Genomic DNA, 17,461 nt, shown 5'->3' with positions numbered 1-17,461 from the left:
AATTAAGAGAAGAGAAGATGCAATTGACTAGCATCTTTGCCTCTTAGATGAAATATTAAGAACTTACAAACTTGGTAACTTTTTAAAGAACCATGGTCACATGAAAATTCTTAGTAATAAATGTTATAGGCCCTAGATAAATAGAAAGTTGATGATAAACTTATCACCATTACTAATGTCAAGTGTTTTTATAGTGAACCTAATGACAGTCATTTAAAATCTCTTCTTCAACTTGCTTAATGTCTAACAACTATTAGGAAGTTTTGAAAGGCCTCCAATATGTAAAAATTTAGGATTGAAAGATGTTAAAAATTTCCTCAAGTGAGTGAATGTCACTTAATGAAGAGAGGTTAAACCACCTTATGGTATTGTTTTTTAATGTGGTGGGGAAGAGGCAACACTTAACAATGTTAGATAAATTATTGATAGGAATAATACTCTTAAAAGATATCCACATGGTTAGAGGGATCAGTGGTAACCTTATAAGTCTCTACCAAGGTAACTTTTAACTTAATCTAGAGAAATTCTACTAGGAAATACAAAGAGAAAGGATTTTTATTTGCATGGGTAGCTACTTAAGGAGAAAAGATAATACAACATGTATATGCACTCCCCTAACCCCTTCAGGCCATGTACTACAGGAAAATCACTCATTACTAGCAAGAAGCTTCATAGGTGATGAAGGTTTGCCCAACCTTTATGAGTTGTGTGATTAGATAATGATGGGCTTTAATACAAGAGTCAAATTATTCTTGGGTAACATAAATGATGCAACTAGAAATATCCACTAAGGTGGAACCTATGCTAAAGGTGACATTTATTTTGTGTGGCACTATGTTGCAAATTTAATATCCTTGATATTTTTCAAAAATAATATGAACAGTCAAATTTTGTTTTTTCAGGAGAACTAAGAAGTTTTACTCATTTAGGTGTTTGGATAGAAGAAGCAGAGAAAGTATTACAACATATATATATATATATATATATATATATATATATATAATAGTGGTTTTTTTGTTTTTTTGGATAAAACTCACGGCGGAGCCTACGCATTAATAATGATAAAAATTACTCATCCTTAGAGGATCAGAAGCTCAGAAAAAATATAGAATTTCAAAGATAACCTAAGAGCTTTAGATCCTACCTAATACAAGAAATTAAAAAGCAAAGAAAAGCATAGTAAAAGCTGAAATATAAATGGAGGAACAACATCAACACCAACTGCAGCATCCAAAAAGGCATCCCAATACACAGCCAAGCGACACAACCATCACCAAGATCAACCAAAGTGATCAGGATCAAATCCAAGTAAAGAAAGCGTCACCCTTCAAACAATGATAAGCAGAGAGATAATAAAAAAATAAAGAAGAAGGTAGGAGCATTTCCCCCACAACCAATAACAAAGAACCAATAAAGCCATCCAAAAAGTTCCACAACATTACAACAAGAGGAAAACTACAACAAAAAGGAGGAATAGGAGGTCGAATTAGCAAATACTCAAACTAACAAAACCAATCACTTCTTTCTTATTTTACGCCTACCCGATTTGCCAAAACCATGAAATTGAACTTTTTTAGCACAAAGACTTACATTCAAGTTATACTCATGAAAATCATCCTTTGAATCATTCAAGCCATCTCTAGCATCCCTATAAGGAGAGGAGGAAGACTCATCCAACCAATCCAAATGATCCACATGACTCAAATTGAATTTGGAAACTAATTGATTTTTCAACTCTTCAGAAGAAATAAGTGCAATAGGAACATCTAAAACTGGCACATTCATAGTTTTCCTCAAATAACTATCTAAAACATCATTAGCTACCAAAGAAATAAGAGCAATCGAACTAGAAAATTCAATATTATTATCCACAGTTGTACCCAAAAAAGTAAGATGTTGAGTATCCAAACCACCAGTAGCGTCAGCCTTCTCTAGAGGCCCAACAAAAACCAATCCATCCAAAGACTTGAAGCATCACATTCCACTTGATCCATAGAATCCAAATTCGTGATGAGAGATTTAATAGGAGAAGTAATAGAATTATTCATACAAGCATCAATTCCCATAACCTCTACCTCTGACTCATTATTAGCAAAAGAAGTAGGCATAGACATAACAACAATTAACAGCAAAACATCCTCTTCACCAGGACCAATAACAACCCCATCAACCTCCACCCTAGTATCAGATACCACACCAATATCCCCATTAATAGGCAAATTAGTGCAATTTGCAAAATCAACAATAACATTTTCTGAAACACCAGAATCCTTTACAACAGGTATATGTTGCTTAGAAATTGGGATAGAATTCTTATTGCAATCCCCCCTAGCATTCCCAATACAACTACAGCTAGCACAAAAAGGAGGAAATTCCTCAATATCAACAAGCTAAATATACCTATACTTTTCATGTTCAAGCCAAACTTTGTTCGAAATTTTTTTTTTGTAATGTCAAGCTTTACCAAAACTCGCGTAACAAATGATCAAGATCCAATAGAGGTTGCATTGTCAACCTTTAAAGGATGCCCAAATAATGAACCAAGAGCATAGAGGATATGAGGAGATAATAAGTGAGGTCTTAAATTAGGGAATGAGATCCAAATGGGAATAATCAGTGATTCAACACCAATATCAAGTAAGGGAGACCATTTGGTTAACTTCATATATCAATTATTAATAAAATAAGATCTATGAGAAAATACTCTACTATAGTCCAAATCATTTATCAACTTAATTAAAATATGCGATGGGCTGAGCAAAGTCACAGAGAAATTGGAATTAAGCTTAAGGTTGATTTTTTTTTGGATAGAATATAATCTTGGGCGATGGCTAGGAAATAAACCAACCAAAGAGAATTGGAAGGGAGCCACTAGTGCTAGTATTTCCTCTTCTAAGATCCACAAAGAGGGCATACCACAAAATGAAGAAGGTTTATGTAAAACCCCTCAAAAGTTCATTTTTATGAGTGCTGTTAGTTCGGACGAACTGGCCTTAGTACGGGATGAACTGAAGAAAATTATGAAAATCTGTATGGTTAGTACGTACAAACTGCCTGTACTAACTGAGTTCATCTCGGGACAAAATTTGGTTCGTCGGGATGAAAATTGACCAGAGAGCAAGACGTCCAGGGACGAAAACTGTTCACGTATGGACGAATTTCATCTAGATGGCAAATTGTCCTGGGACAATTTTGGATTGTCCGGGATGATCTGAATGGATATATGTTGGATTGAGATATTTTGAATAATTTAAAGAGAGAGAAAGAGAAAGTTGGAGAGAGAAAGATAAGGAAAAGGAAGGAAAGGCTTGGTTTTGGAGCTCGTAGTGTGCTTTTCGTCCGTCACCGCTGTTAGAAGAATTATTTGTCTCGCAGTAAGGAATCCAAATCCTATTTCTGATTTTGAAGATTTTGTGTTTTGGTATTTTTCTGCTTAGTTTTGTGTTTTCGTTACCGAAAAACGTGCATAACTTTGTATTGACGAAACTTTTACCGCGTAACTTTTGGTATGTTATGAAAATGATGATTTTGCACGATTTAAGTATTTTTTTTGGAAAATTTTTACCGGATATTTTGAGTTATGTGCGCTTTTTATCAAATATGAATTTATCTGGATGTCGGAAAATATTGCTTCAGTTCAAGTAAAGCTTTGAAACGTTGTTTTATTCGATTTCTGGTAATTTGGTGATTTTCTAAAACTATGTATTTTGACTCTGTTTGGGATTTCTGTCGACTGTACTATATTTTAAGGGTTCTCTTCATTTGAGTTAAATCATGTTTATTGATTGCAATACATTAATGAGATGTATATGAATGTGGATATATGATTGAATTACTGTTATTATTACTGAAAGACAAGTGAAGTCTGGTTGAACCATTGGTTGGAAATAGATTTACCTATACAGGATGGTGGGCCGACGAGCTTTCCTTTAAAAAGGATTTGGTGTTATCCTCTATTGATCACGTGATATAACGATTGGGAGTCATAAGGAGATTATGCCAACGGGCAAAGAGTGCGACTCTACTGAGCCAACGGATTACTAATATCGATAATAACCTTGAAAAACGCCTTAATAGTCAGTGATTGTACTTATTAAGTAAGACTACTGTATTGTATTGCATGTGTACAACACTGTTCTTATGATTTCTTTATGGATTTACTGATTTATCGATATTGACTGATTTATTGATATGGAAATGATTTATGGATTTTGAATGGATTTACTGATATTGAATTGTTTTATTGATACTGAATGATTTTACTATACGGATTTATGAGTTTCCTGTCATTGCACGATTTCATTGATATTTCATACTATATATGTCACTGAAGACATACACAGATTTGATATTTCATTGATTCATTGATACTATCGATACTGATACCACTGATTCACCGATACTACTGATTTATTGTACTGATCTTATAGCACGTGATACACCGATTACTGACTAATACATGTGATACACCGAACAAGATTCATATGCATGTGATCTAGAATTTGATTTTATTACATTGATGATTTTATTGATTTGATTGTTTTGATTTCATACTGATTGATATTAATAACCAGAATTGATTTCTTTATTGATCCGATTGATTCTACTGATTGATTCTATTGATATGATTGGGTGATGTTAATCGTATTTAATTTAACAGATTTATTAGTTATTGTGAATCATTTACTGAGGATTTATCGTTACTGTACGGATTTATTGTTACTACACGATTTCACTGTTATAGCATAATCGTTCATGTCGTTACTGGATTGTTACTGATATTGATACATACACTACTACTACATTGATTTGACTGATGTTATAGATAAGACGACTATTATAGGGATTTGATGCACGTACTGATTCATTGAGCTTTACAGACTTTTATACTGCTTATTGATTCTTTAAATGTCAATTGACGATTTGACTGTTTCTATGTTGATTTCCATTGATTTATGTTTCTATACTGATTTTCATATCTACATCGACTCATTGATCATGTGCAAGTGGCTGATATAGATTTGATTGATTTACATGCATATTGTTTTCGTACCGTGCTTTGATTTCAGTTGTAGGTTTTTGGTGACCTGCTAGGCTATTTAAGCTCATTATATATGATTAATGATTTTAGGTGCAGAGCCTCCAGCCATGAAGCTTCTTTGGATACTAGTGTAGTTTTTCATAGTTTTTTGTTCATGTTTTATTTTGTAGCCCGAGCGGCTATTGTACATGTTCTTTTGGACCCTACTTTTGGATTATAAATATAATATACTGAAATATGAATTATAGTATTTTGATGTATTTGCTTTCTTTAGTGCAATTATTATTTCTGGATGTCTGTATTGATCTGAGCAAGAAATATAGAAAATAAAAAAAAAGATCGAAAAAGAAGACTGTCAGAAGAATCCTTTCACTATAGATGCCTGGGTTGTCACAGTTTAAGTTTAAGCTCAAAAAAATACCAATATGAGGAGGAACCAGATAAAATATCTAAAAAGATCTTGATTTCAAAGAACCATCCAAAAACCCTGGGTAAGAAATGCAACTCCCCGGCCTGGAATGGCCGGAGGAGGGCGAGATTAGAGAGCCAATCGAACAAGAATAACAAAACTGAAGTAACAATGCAAAAAAAAAAAAGGATCTTCCCTTTGACTAGCATATGAGATGGATTGTCGTCAAGAGAGATAGCGACCTAACAGGGTCGTGGGAGACGAAGTCGCAGAAGATGTCCGAACTCTCCTGAAACCTACAGAGGCTGCTAGAACAAAGCCCTAGCTATGCGGGGAAGGATGCAGCTCATCGGCAAGGAGAGATCAAGCACAAAATCAAATCTCTGTGAACGAGGGCTTTAGCTCCTAAGTCGGTTTGAACATGAGAATGAAGGAGGAGGAGCTCCCATTAATGTCAACTATAGTGGTTTGGTATAGATACTAATTTTTACATTTAGGGTATTCAAAAAAAAAAAAAAGTTTACTCTATGATACTATTTGAGAAAAATGGATGTATTACTGATAAGTGTAAATAATGTTATATTTTATGAGTTAATTTGTTACGAGTTAATTTGTTAGTGAAAACATATTTTTTTAGTTATGTTTGTGCAAGAAAATATAGAAAATGGGCAAAGTTTTCAAGTATGGTATAACACTATGTGTTAGACATAATACCATCATGGTGCCATTAATGAGACCACCAAAGTGCCCAAATATGGACATGGCGATGCCTAGTCTCTATTTGATAATGCCTCAGTATTAGAGGATTTAGCGCCACAAAGCCCATCCAACTCTCCCAACGCTACATCATTAGAGGAGTCAACGCTGCAAAGCCCTGTCTATGTCTATATTGCGCCACATCGCCAAATTCCACCGCCACTAAGTCAAGGCAGTGCCACATAGACACTGCAACACTTAATCATCTTTAACACTATAGTTATAACTATTTAGGCCCTGATTTGTTAGTAAAGAGACATGTTGATTCATTAAATAGTGGGTCCATGCAACAAGCACTGTAGTAGAGGAAACTCTTTGGCGTTGTGCCATTAGTTCATTTTATGGGCTCTACGGCATAAGTATCGTAGTGGTGCTAGAATCCATTTTTTGTATTTTTCTTAGAAGTTTATCTATAATGTTAGTAAATGAGTTCAGTCACTTGTTTAATTCAAGTCTTTATAGTACTTCTCTGATTTTTTCTTTGGAGTGACAACTAAGGGAATTCATAGAAGTATTATATACATTACATTACATTAGAGTGTTTATCTTTTATTGTGGGAATAATTTTTTAAGTTCCAAGAGTGTAGAGGAGATCATTGAACCCCTCTAGTTATATCTTTTCTTCTATATTTTCTTTCTTCTATGTAATTAATAAAAATGAATATGCTTCACTTTTTTTTTCTTACTAAATTCTCTAATTTTAGATTGATGGTTTAAATAAAATATGGAGTACTAATAAGTTCTTTTCATCAATAATTTCATAATATTTTCAATATACCAAGTCTTTATTTAATGCACCTAGTGGCCATGTGTGTTGTTAATAATAGATGTAATGTGGAGCTTAGGAATAAAAAAGTAGGTATAACCAGGTATGTTGGATTGGTATGATGCAAGCATAGGTATAGTGCTTGTCATTTATCAAATTTATAGTGATGAGTTGTCATTAGGGGGTTTTAATAATACATGTTTTACTTACTCTTCTATGATTTTCATAGGATGATAGACTACAGGAGTTTAGATTGTTATTGACATTAGAAAAGTTTAATATATCATTTGTTTCTTCATGTTTGATTGAGCGGTCGGTGATTCATATGCTTTGAATAGCATCAATATAAAAGAGAATCATTAGGAAACATATTGCCAATGATAATAATAGAGAATTTTCTATGAAGAAAAGGGTCATATTTGATGCATATTGTTCAAGCATATAAACCTACTTGATGATAAAAATTACAACTTTTTAAATGTTTCCTGATAGATACAACAAATATTCATTTATTCAAAGTGACAAATAAAAAGAGTTTCGTTGACTAAAATTTTAACTCAATGGTGGATACAAATATCTTTATATTCATAGTAATAATCTCATTATACTTTGCTAGAATAACTATTCAACTAATGTCCTACTAGTAAGGGGCAAAATCACGACATGCCTAGAGTGGGCAATTGCCCACCCTAAGAAAATATTATTTTACTTATACTGTGGATACTATGGTAATTTTCCCTAGCCGATCGTGTGTGCTCACCCACATGCTTTTGTGAATCGTGTGCCACCTCAAGTCCCCATTCCTCTCCAGTTTTCAGCGATCAACTCTGAAAGTTAAAGGGGCAAAAACTGGCATGTACGCAACATCCAACCCCCTTCGACCTTCGTGCATGTAGCATGAAAAACCTATGTGACTGCAATCACAAGGTGTGTTGTACGTCTCCCCTTCTCATGGTATAGCGTTGGCATCTTCTTTTAGTATTATCGTCTTCCTTAAGTTTTTTTTTCTTCGTGTCACTCATTTTGTCTCCCCTCCCTTCTATGGTTGCCGATCACAAGTTTTTTACTGCTCAGCCTCCACTCTATTAAGTATTGGATTAGAACATTATTGAGGAGTAGAGGAAGTTGAGAAGGTAAACAAACAAAAGAATTTTATTTAGGATGATGAACACAAAGAGGTAACGATTTATTCCCCCTTCATTTTAATTTTTAAAAAATTGTTTTTACAATAATTTTGCAATCATTAAAGAGATTTAAGGTTCATTTGGGACGGCTTTTTAACTTCTTATTAAAACAGTTTTCTAGTATAAAAATTAAAATTTTTTACTAAAAAGTTGCTTAAGAAGCAGTAAGAAAGTCATCCCAAACAAAGTCTTAATTAGATATTGAGATTTTGAGAGTTCTAGTTAGCTCAATATATATTAATTAATGTGAAAATGAGTTTCATCTTATGACAAAAAAAGAGTAATAAAAAAATAAAATAAAACACATTACTCTGAAGCAATAACAAATGGGTTGAGTTTGGTTATGCAAAGTTGATTTGTTGTCATTCTTTTTGGGTGATCAAGAGTGATATTTGAAAGTATAACATTATTATGAGATACTTAACAATTGGATTATGAAAGATCAATATTTGCCTAAAGCCCAGGTGAACAAATCAATCTAGTTGGGCTTTGATTAGCCTCCAAATGTAAGCTGCTAGGGCAGTTAAAGGACTATATAGATAATGCAAGTGAATTGAAAAGAGAATCAAAGGCTAAAGCTTACTTCATTAAAGCATAAAAATGTTTGTGATAAATAAATTATTACATTTCATTCAGCTTTTACAAAGAGATGATAAATTATTTGATGAAGACCATTCGAATTCATCATATTAGATATGTATTTTTGAATTGATCATATTAGATTTTTTTGGGATCATTTTCTCAGTATTGTTGAAATGATTTTGCAATACACTTAATTATTATTTTGGGCCTTATCAATTTTGAAACCTTTTGTTGTCTAATTTAATAATTATTTTTCTCATATCACCTTTAATGAATTTAGTTATGATTTTTTGGATTTTTTGTTATCCCTTCTTTCTACGAGTTAGTAAATAGATAGATATCAAAATAGGAAGAAATGCATAGAAATTGATATTAATAATCCTCCTGCTAATCTCGGGCTTCGAGTTATGATGTAAATGAAAGGGATAAAATTTGGAGAGTATATTTATTGAAGAGGCCACGTCAACCCATAAGTCATTATTTTTCCCATACAATCATTGAAAATATTACACAATTTAATTCAAAATGATTTGAAATAAAAAATATCCTGATGAGTTAGAATAAATTTTTTAGAAAGACACTACATATTATCTTTATTGCTACTTATTTAAGCACCAAAAGAAAATTAGTAATGGCCAAGGTGGCAGATATTCATTTGTTAGTGAAGGATTAAAAAATCAGAAGTAAAAAAAAAATACTTTTATGTCATATTGGAGAACATAACAACATACAAAATAAGGCGAGATAGAAATATTAAGTTGAATGAAAAACCATGAACATAATTTTTTAGTTTTATGGTTGAGAAAAGATTAGAGGAACAATAAAGAGTATTGGATCTTGTTGATTACAATCATTGATTGTGTGTGATTTATTCTATGTTAAAAATTGTTTTTTCTATAGTTATAATGAGTTCATTAGACAATCAAGGTAATTATTTGGAGCTATTTTATTTTCCTGATAATCACAAAAAAAAAATTTAAGCAAATAATACTTACAAAAAACAAGCTCAAAATTGAAATTAACTTTACCTAAATTCATAAAGAATTTTGTAGTATTACTACTTCTGAGATATTGCCTTCTACCATGAATGATATAGGCGACTCTTATTTCTCAATTCTTATTGATAAGTAATGTGATGTCTCTACAAAGGAACTGACTATTACACTATGATATGGGGATAAGTTGAGTAAGGTTATTGAGACATTTATAGGTATTAAGCGTGTTTCCTCAACTAATACAGTTGCACTTAAACCATCTCTTGAAACTATGTTTGAAAAGGATTCATTGGTCATACACATGATATGTGGTCAAAGGTGTAATGGAGCATCTAATATGTAAAGGAAGTTTCATGATTTGAAGTCATTAATACTAAATGATAATCCACAACCATTATATGTTCATTATTTTGCTCATTAATTTCAGTTGTCCATAGTAGCTATAGTAAAGAATTCTTGCAGGTAAAGCATCTTATTGAGATTACTTTTAGAATTATGAATATCGTTGAATCTTCATGTAAGTGTAGTGATGCTCCTAAAGCAATTCAACACAAAAAAATAAAATAAAAAAATTATCTTTACACTAGATAACTACGCAGTGATCGAGATTTGAACTAAGAAACAACGTTGCAATAAGTTGGTGACACCCGTTGGGGTTCAGATTTTTAATTCTTAATTAGCCTTATAAAAATGTTTTCTTCTTTGATAGAAGTGGTTGAAATTGTCATGGAAGATGGGGTGCATAATCAATAATTAGTTAAAGCCGATGTTTTGATAGATGCAATATATTTTTTAAACTTTGTTTTGTCAATGCACTTTTTGACTGACATTCTAGGAATTACAAATGAATTGTCACATATCTTACAAAAAAAGATCAAGATATCATTAATGAAATGAAAGTAGTATAAGTATGTTGCAATTCAAGATCCCTAATTTGTGATTTTGATGATGATAAATAATATTGTCTGGATTATTACATTTTTTTTCTTGAATATTTTAGATGTATCTTTAAGAACTATCATTTCAGGTAAAATACACATCGATCAAGATTGCTGAAGACTTAAGATTAGGTATAATAGGATGTTCAAGATTTTATAATTTTTATTTTCTTTATTTTTCATTTCTTGAGTCTGGCCACAAAAGAGTGTATGCAAATTGGTTGATCATGCATACACACATAGGGGGAAATTTTTTTTAAATTAAAATTTTTAAATACAAATCGTACTGTACAATCTTTTATATGATAATAGGCTTAACAACTAATTGGAAAATTAGTTTATATGAACTAATTGTACTGTACGATCTTTATTGTACTGTATGATTTATTTTGATCTAAAAACCCTCACTGCCAGATTAATTTAAGTAATATTTTGAAATTTTATTTTTGATCTATTCGTATTGTACGATTATTTGAAATCTTGCTAAAATTAATCCCTATAATTAGGCAATTAAATCATTGTTAATTAATGATTATTGTTCATACTGTATGATCATTATCATACTGTATGAAGTGTTGAGATAAAATTTGGTCATCCCACAGATCATACCAGATGAAACTATGATATTTATACTAATCATACATTATGATATTACTATTATACTGGTCAAACTACTTTAAATTAACTAACCATAATGTACAAAGTATACAGTATGGGACGATTAATTGAGATGACTTTTTATTGTCCCAGGATTTGTCCCATATGAACAAAGGAAATAAAATAAATTGTACTGGACGATCTCTAGATCATACTGTACGAAGTGTTAAAAAATCATGAACTATTCATTCTCATTCGTACTGGATGAGAGTAATTTTAACTGATCATACTGTACAAACTTGGATCGTACTATACGAACTTGGATTGTACTGTGTTGCAAACCTATTTTCATGACCTATGTTTTGATGATTGACAAACACTATTGATTCTCTTGGACTACTTGTTTCTTCTAACTCTTCAGGAATCGAAGATCGGACGAACAGACGAAGCCAATTCAGCATTGCGTAGGTTTAGGGTTGAGTCAGTCTGTACTTTTGTTTTTCACTTCTTGAGTCTACTTGTAATGGTCAAAGAGACTGATGCTAAGTAATCCTACACACACACACACTTGAGAGACTTAGAATTTCTATTTTTACTCATATCAGCCAGGATGATAGGAAAAGGGGATTATCTTGATTTTGGAAAAGAGTTTTGTGTTCTAGGTTTTTCTTGCTTGAGCTCTTTGGCGTTGCCCGGAGATGTGGGAAGTTGTTCTCCTCTCGATTGAAAACATTGTTTTATATGAATCCTCGTCCTTAAAAAAATAAAAATCCTCCTCTTTTAAAAATAAATATCAAAAAAAAATTTGCTAAGATTTAATCTCCATAATCTCCTATTCTCATTCTTCTCTCTCCAAATCTTAAATAAAATTATAATAATAAATCTTATCCTCCGACGCTTGGTTGTAATCGTCTACTAGTGGACATACAATGTTTGCTATTGTTTTCCACGGTTTTTCCCTATTCTCTCAGTTTTCCACTGTTTGGTGCTGTTTCTATTGAAAACATAAGGAATATTGTGTTTTGCCGAGATCTGATAGAAATCAATACTGGAATATTCAAGTGGTACCTATCGATTATGTCTTCAGCTCCGGGTATTTCAATTGTCTTCGTCCAGGCATCAAGTTAATAAGATTTCTGAAGTTCAAATTCTTGGACAATTCATGGGTCCAAAAAGATCTTCAAATTGAACATTAGTAGCCTACTTTGTTAGTTTTACTGGAAGATAGCCCTCTTACTTCTCCTTCCAACATTGCATTCAGTTCAATCTGCTTGAAAGCTGGGGGCTTGATTAAGAATATTAAGATCTCTGTAAGTGTTTTGAAGTTTTAGCCATGTAAGAAGTTTTTTTTTACCTTTTCCTCTTCTTTTGTTTTAAATATAATCCCAACTTGTTTTGATCATGCGTGAAAGCATATTCGCCACCTTGGAGGACATTCGACCTTCTGAACTTTTTGGGCAGCTTTTATTGCCATGGTATGGATATTTTCATTTGATTTTTTTCATCCTATTCAAGCCAAAGTCATTTCATGTGGATTATTTAGTTTATCATATATGCATGCTTGTTATTGAAAATTCTTTTATTATTTCCAAGTTTTTTGCTTTTACATGCTTAATTTATAACAAATGCTATTATATTGGGTTTAGTATTAATCTATGGTAATATAGTATATATCCTTTAGATTTAAATGTTTGAATTTATTTGACTAACATTTTCACTATTTATATGAATAAAAGTATTATAATTTTTTCAATTTTTGTTATATATTTATAATAATTGTGTCATATTATAATATTTAAAATAATAAATATTTATTACGTCATCCGTTCGACCCCGGTCGAACCAATACCTCTAACCCCTCCTTCCGTGCATTGACCGCGTCCGTTTTTAAAACCTTGATAATTATTATTCTAACAGCAATATACCTCATGTCTTGCCTCCAGCTTTTCTGGCAACATTTTAGCACTGAGGCTATGTTTGTAGGCTAATGGATGTGGCCATCATTAAGTTTGAATGAGAACATACTTGAAAGCAAGTCCACTGCCAATTGAGAACATAAACTAATTCGCGCTGACCACCCTGCAACATAAAAAAAATTTCAAAAAACGGTAATTACACAAATGAAATTTACAAAAAATGGACTACTAACATAACAAGGAGATTTACCAGGGTGTCATATTTGTTATGAATGACTGATGCAAGTGCTGCAATATAGGATGCTGTGTACATATTTTCCAACTTGTTTTGGCATAATGGTAGATGGCTGAACTTTTTCATCATATAAGTGTTTGGATACTTGTTGTTCAGCCTGAAGAATATCATAGAGATTATAAGTACATGATTAAGCAGTCGCGGTATGGGACCGCACAAACGTCACATTATAACCTTCAAGGTCACGATTTGATAGCTCTCATCTCCAGTTAAGTTTGCAAATGGCTCCAGTTTTTGCTTTTGCGTTGCCATCCACATGACTGATAAAAAGGCAATTTAATGAAAATTAGTATACCAGTTCTTCCAAGCAACAATTGCTCCGGAAATTGCTGTAGCAGCGCAAAATAATTAAATGAAGTGTGGAAAAATTTTAACATCTAAATTGTAGCATCTTTAAAAATCAAAAAGCTGATTTTTAATGATAATGCAGTTAATGTTTATGCAATCTATAAGGGAGAAGTGAAAAAAAAAAGTCTAAAAACTATATATAATACTATATATATATATATATTATATATATATCTTCAGGCGACAGGCATAAATACTAAGTTTCTAGAACAAGATGAAGCAAGATCAAAGGTCTTCTAGTCATTATCAAGAGCATAACAGAAAAAAAACCAGTTCAGGCACAAAAAGAGATTATTAAAATCACAAAAGTATTAAATTCACTTTAAAAGGAGCCTAAGCAATGCGTCAGATCACATGAACAGTGGTTTCTCACTGAAACTTTAGAAGTAGAAAAAAAATATCGTTTATTAGCAGATATTCATTAAAAAAAAAAAGACTGAAGAGTAATAAATTCCAATATGTATATTACCCACCAAAATAAATAAAGCAGAATGAGAAGTCTAATATGTGCAGAACTGAAATATAATGTACCTAGACTGACGCAGGAAGTCATTGAAAATTAGCCGTGAAAAACTTTTTTTGCACAAGCTGTTACAACAGTTTAGAATTTGGTTAAATATTCGCTATAAATCAGAAATTACATTCTGCAAGGTCATTCAAAACTTAATTTTGATACCTTGTTGTATGGAGAATGGATACGAAAGAGTCAGCATCAGAAATTGAAAAATGGTTTTACCTTCAAACTTCTCATACCTTAAAGAAAATCACACCAGTATCAGGTTTTCAGCAAACATATAGGCAAACAAAACAATCACAAGCTTACCTGCTACAAAAACGATTGTAAATGAATCAAGAGCCATGAGGTAGCATGTTTGTGATAGTTCCCGTCCACAAACCTGCAAAGAAAGAATACAATTCAATAAGCACCCACATCATCGTAACACATCTAACATAAAAAGAGAAACAAAAGCCACATCCGAATTGTTTTGGGTCAGTCCACACATCCTTTTTCAGCGTTTTCCAACTAAAAAGGGCTTTCAATGATAATTTCAGTTAGTTTAAAACATTCTAAACAACTTCTATAACTCACTTTCACCAAATCATTACCTACATTGCAGTTTCTCATTTATTCTAGGCTCCTAGCCTTAAAGATGCTGCTTATGCTCACTTCTATACATGCTTTGTATTTAAGGATATGTTTAACAAGACAATTGTTGCCGAAGATTTATTAATAACTCAATATACTCAATTATAAAAAGAAGAAAATTTTATGACATTAATATGAGATCATTTCTACCTCAAACCATTATCATAATCAGGGCCAAACACACTATGAAGCACTCAAAATAAATATTTCATACCTGAATATGCACAGGTAATAATGGAACTGCGGGTTTAGGATCATTAACGGAGCAAATTGACAAATGAAATAAAGAATCCACAGAAAATGAAATATTATGAAATGTTGTCAATCATTTTTGTTAGTCATGTTTTGAATTACTATAAAAAGATCTGAAAATTGTGCATGATGATAAGCTAATGCCAACTTTATATCCAAATTAAAACCATCTCTGCTGGATGATTCTTATAAAAAATTGCGTTAGTATCATGATGTCTTTATACATCATATATTTTTACTGGCATAATTATATTTTAAAAAAATATTTAATTTATTTCTCCTTCAAAATTTTTTGATGAATAAAATAAAGGGTACTTTTAATATAGGAAAAATGACCAAAATAATCCAATTAACTCTTTATTAATGCCAAAAATAGCCTCCAACTATATTAAAAGACCATGTTTGTCTCTCAAAGTCTTAAAAAGAGCCAAAAATAGTCCTACGATCCCTTAATATAATTGGGGATCATTTTTGATCTTTCATGAAGAGTTACCTTTTCTCTTTAATATAGTTGATTTGTGACTCTACAAGAAATTTTTTTGGCTTCACTATTCATATATAGGATTGCTTTATTGCACATCAAGATTTAGTCACTTGATATACACTGAGATTTATTTCATGAACAAAGCAGAAAACTAAAAAAAAAATTAAAAAAGGGGAATAATGAACATTACAAATATCTGTAAAATAATGGAAGGCATACAATTCAGAGAATAAAAGGTTGACACTAATTATAAAAATGATTTCGAATGAGAAAAACACCCCCTCATATGGGTTGCATATACAACTACAATAAATCTAATAGCTTTTAAAAATATTAACAAGTTAGAAACAGGACGCTTGAAATGAACAAAAAACCCATCAATTTCTACAATTTAATGGGAAATGATAACCAAATAATCCAACAAAATTGCATGTACAAGCTGGTGGGATGAAACAAACCGGGTATTCACTTGCAAGTACAGGCTTATAAAAGTCATATACATGAGACATGTGGGTCCCTCTGTATTTACTTTCAAAAGCAATAGGAGCATTTGGTCCAATCAACATTGCAATAGCTGCAGCCCCACCAGTAGGCCGAGCTGGCCCTTCCGCATAAACCTAGTGAAAAAAGATACATTAAGCATATGATGCTTTTTGTTCAAATATCATTGAAAAATGCAAAGGCACGAATATATGCCTTAAAGAGAACTACATATAAATAATCATCTCTTAACCTTTAATCAGCAATAGTCCCTTAACCGCAAACCATATAAATCAGCGTTATGGGAAAAAAAGTAAAATAATGCTTCTCAGATGTCAACATGTAGTGGATAAACATATCTAACAGAATTCAGAAATTGGGTTTTATTGGATGGTTAACTATGATAATTTAGATGAATTTTTCCGTTCTATTGATGGAGCATTATTTTTAAAATTGTGAATGTGGATTGACAAGCGATACCGCACTGTCAGTGGCAAACAACAAGTCATATCTACCATCCCAAGAAGAACTTTCCACCCAATTTACACAATTGAATAAGCAGCTGTTCCAACCATAGCAAGCATTTTGTAGAATCAACTCCTTTCAATATCAGTGTTCCTATATTCCGAAAGTTTACGTTTACAAATTACAAATCAGAGGAAAGTTAAACAGACAAAATTCAAAAGAAATTTATCATCTTCAAAAGCAGGGCACTTCGGGAAAGGGCTTAGTGGTTTTTCCCTTGGCCTCCAACAGGGAGGTTAAGGGTTCCAATTTCCCATGTATATGCATTACATGATTAATATAATTTTTAGTAGAACACGAGAAAGATAGCTTTCCATGATGAGGCAAGGAAAAAAAATTCGATAACAATCTAACCTCAAAAATGTTCATGAGCCATTGTTTTAATTAGACTGCTTTTATCTATCACTGTTTCACTACCAACTTCCAAGCGGCCAATTTGCTTTGGATCAATCCGATATTTCTCAAGCAAGGAAGTCACAACTGTCAAGCTGAATAAAAATTTTAATAAACAATTGGATCTCAGCAAATCATCATTATTTGGACAAAACAAAACAAGAAAAAGCAATAGTGAAGAATATGCTATCTTACAAATAACTTTAAAAATCCATTGCAAAGGAAACAAAAGAACTAATCACATATAAGAATCTCCAATCAATCTAGATTTGTCATATCTAGTAGCATAACAATGGATAAAAGTCATCGAATAATTATGAGCTCAAAAATGAAAATGAAAATGAAAATTCTGA

General features: G+C 32.0%; 1 pseudogene; it reads right to left on the bottom strand.

Moving 5' to 3' along the window:
- The window catches only part of LOC114579928, a 34,258-nt pseudogene that overhangs the window by 10,206 nt on the left and 6,591 nt on the right, over window positions 1-17,461 (bottom strand).

This window comes from Dendrobium catenatum, unplaced genomic scaffold (genome assembly GCF_001605985.2).
Source record: "Dendrobium catenatum unplaced genomic scaffold, ASM160598v2 fragScaff_scaffold_716, whole genome shotgun sequence".
NCBI lineage: Eukaryota > Viridiplantae > Streptophyta > Magnoliopsida > Asparagales > Orchidaceae > Dendrobium > Dendrobium catenatum.
Note: the sequence above shows the minus strand (reverse complement) of the source record. Positions and strands in the feature narration are given on the sequence as shown.